Source organism: Jaculus jaculus, chromosome 14, assembly GCF_020740685.1.
Source record: "Jaculus jaculus isolate mJacJac1 chromosome 14, mJacJac1.mat.Y.cur, whole genome shotgun sequence".
NCBI lineage: Eukaryota > Metazoa > Chordata > Mammalia > Rodentia > Dipodidae > Jaculus > Jaculus jaculus.
Genome location: NC_059115.1, coordinates 22,714,538 through 22,718,207, shown reverse-complemented (window position 1 = coordinate 22,718,207; position 3,670 = coordinate 22,714,538). Strand labels below are relative to the sequence as shown.

The window sequence follows — 3,670 nt, the reverse complement described above, 5'->3', positions numbered from 1 at the left end:
GCCCAGGCCCAGATGGATTCACTGCTGAATTTTACCAGACCTTCAGGGAAGAGCTAACACCATTGCTTCTTAAGCTTTTCCATAAAATAGAAAAAGAAGGAATCCTACCAAACTCCTTCTATGAGGCTAGCATCATCCTGATGTCAAAACCAGGCAAAGATAGAACAAAAAAAAAAAAAAAGAAAAGAAAAAGAAAATTACAGACCAATCTCCCTCATGAACATAGATGCAAAAATTCTCAACAAAATATTGGCAAACAGAATACAAGAATATATCAGAGACATCATTCAACCTGACCAAGTTAGCTTTATCCCAGAGATGTAGGGATGGTTCAACATATGCAAATTGATAAATGTAATACATTATATAAATAGACTTAAAGACAAAAATCACATGATCATCTCATTAGATGTATAGAAAGCGTTTGACAAAAATCCAACAACCCCTTCATGATAAAAGTCCCACAGAAACTGGGAATAAAAGGAACATATCTCAATATAATAAAGGCTATTTATGACAAACCTACACCCAACAAATTACCAAATGGGAAAAAACTGGAAGCTTTTCCACTAAAATCAGGAGCAAACAAGGGTGTTCACTGTCCCCACTTCTATTTGATATAGTATTGGAAGTCTTAGCCATAGCCATAAGGTAAGAGACACATATAGAAGGGATACCAATTGGAAAGGAAGACATCAAATTATCATTATTTGCAGGTGACATGATTCTATATATAAAGGATCCTAAAGACTCTACCAGAAAACTGTTAGAGCTGATAAACACCTATAGCTATGTAGCAGGATACAAAATAAATACACAGAAAACAGTAGCCTTCATATATGCTAACAACAAACACACAGAGGATGAAATCAGCGATTCACTCCCATTCACACGTGCATCAAAGAAAATAAAGTACTTTGGAATAAACCTAACCAAGGAAGTAAAGGATCTCTACAATGAGAACTTTAAAACACTCAAGCGACAAACTGCAAAAGACACTAGGAAATGGAAAAACATCCCTTGTTCCTGGATTGGAAGAATCAATATTGTGAAAATGGCAATCTTACCAAAAGCAATCTACACATTTTATGCCATCCCCATCAAAATTCCAATGGAATTCTTCACAGAAATAGAAAAAACAATTCAAAAATTCATTTGGAATCACAAACAACCTTGAATATCTAAAATAATACTGAGCAACAAAAATAAGGCTGGTGATCCAGCGTGTGTTCCCAGAGACCTGGTGGCTATGGAGGCCGTCTTGATGGAGGAGCTGGACGGTGAGGAACAGCTGGCTAGACGGCATCGCAAGGAGAAGAACTGCAAGCCAAAATTCAAGGAATGAAGAATGCTGTTCCCAAGAATGACAAAAAGAGGAGGAAGCAACTCACCGAAGATGTTGCTAAGTTGGAAAAAGAAATGGAACAGAAACATAGAGAAGAAATGGAGGAATTGAAGCAGGCTTCCAAGGAGAACAAGATAGATTCTGTTGCTGCTAACATTTCAGACTTGGTGCTTGAGACTCAACCACCTCAGATTTCAAAAGCACAAAAGAGACGGGAAAAAAAAATCTGCGTTGGAAAAGGAGCGGGAAGAAAGGATAGCTGAAGCTGAAATTGAGAACTTATCTGGAGCCAGACATATAGAAAGTGAAAAGCTTGCTCAAAGACTATCAGCTAGAGAGTTGTAAATTAAGCAGATTCCATCTGATGGCCACTGTATGTACAGAGCCATTGAGGACCAACTGAAGGTGCAGGACTGTGCCCTGACCGTGGTGGCCTTACGAAGGCAGACTGCTGAATACAAGCAAAGCCATGCAGAGGACTTCCTGCCATTTCTAACGAACCCTAACACAGGGGAGATGTACACACCAGAAGAGTTTGGAAAGTACTGTGAAGATATTGTAAACACAGCTGCATGGGGAGGTCAGCTTGAGCTAAGAGCTCTGTCTCATATTTTAAGAACGCCAATAGAGATAATACAGGCAGACTCTCCTCCTATTACTACAATGGCGAAGAGTATCCAAAAAATCCTTTAGTACTTGTATATATGAGACATGCGTATGGCTTAGGAGAACATTATAATTCTGTTACACAGTTGGTGCACACAGCTACTGAAAATTGCAGCTAGTGCACAGAGTGTTACATAGTTATGTTTTGCACTGTATACCAGGCTGTGTATTCCTACCAAATGCTATATTGTTCTGACTGCTACTGAAAAACACAACTACCTTAAATCAGTTTATGAATAATGGGGCTTTTTAGAAATATATCAGAGATAAACTTTAACCAGTGCCCTCATAGAACTTTTAGAACTTGTAACTATTGTGAAAAACATCACTCACTGACCAAGATGTTACCTTATTCACTGATACTTTTATTTATTTAGCATCCTAACCAATCTGTTTAAGTTTTAAGATACTTCCAAGGTAATCATTTCAGTGTAATTTTTCTTAAGATGTGAAATGATCCAGTCATTGCAGTAATGTGGTTGAGTGACAGCAAACTTAATGAGTGTTTTCAAAATTAATTGGTGGGGTGAGGGGGTGTGACACATCAAGGTGCAGCCATGAAGCTGGCTTCAACAAACAAGAATTTTTGAAAATTTACTCAGATGGGAATTAGCTAAGTTTACAGAATCAAGGCAGAGTCAAAGGTGCACAGGTGCTAGTAGCTGTTAGTTTTACATTTCTAATGAATTAGGGACTTGCCTTTTGTTTGTAACTTTAAAAGGAGGCATGGATTTCTATCTTTCCGATTCCTTCATTTTCCTTCAACTGCAGACTGGAGTTAGCCCTGGTATAGCTTGACTCTCTCCACAACTATGAGTTCTTATGTTTTCTAGAGTTGCCTACACCACAGTTTATCTGCCTGTAGCCATTCCCACTGAAGCATGCTATGTGGTCTCTCACTATTCACCTCATATGAGGTGATGATTTAGTATTGCAAGGGGCCAAAGCCACATGTACTTTTAGTTCTTTTCTGGTTTGTCCATTTTGCTCATGTTCCAGGATTAGAAGAAAGCCCCTGTTAAATATTATTTTGTGAGTAATAGCAATGTCACTTTTTCTTCAACTTAGGCATTTGAGTTTTTTTTTTGTTGTTGTTGTTTGTCGAGGTCGGGTCTCACTCTAGCTCAGGCTGACCTGGAATTCACTATGTAGTCTCAGGAGGGCCTTGAACTCACAGCGATCCTTCTACCTCTGCCTCCCAAGGACTGGGATTAAAGGCGTGCGCCACCATGCCCAGCATATTTGATTATTTTTATGTAATGTATATGGGTAAAATTAAAAGCCACTATTCAGAAGCCAAGAGCTGCATAGTAAAACCAGTATAAAGTAATTTTCTGTGGAATAATTTCCTAATCCAGATTTCAGATCACCCCTGTTTTTTTTTTCTAAGAGAAAAAAAAACCATATGTAAGTATGTATATAATAATTTGTTATATAAAGAAATACTATGAAAATGAGACCTTTTTGGTTTGATCTGTTTTTCCCAAGTTGGAAATGTGATTAGTAAGACTGATCATCGAGTTTATAACATTTGGATATTTGATCCATATATAATTTTTATGTGTAAATAATGGATTAATAATAAAAGTGGAGACAGTCTCCTGAGCCTAGCAGGTAACAGTGTTGCAGGTGGCTTGGAATGGGTCAACTAGAACAAGC

The 3,670-nt window shown here is 37.9% G+C and overlaps 1 pseudogene; it reads left to right on the top strand.

Moving 5' to 3' along the window:
- The first annotated feature begins 1,225 nt into the window (after window positions 1-1,225).
- Window positions 1,226-2,540, top strand: LOC101618059 (annotated as a pseudogene).
- Window positions 2,541-3,670: the final 1,130 nt, after the last annotated feature.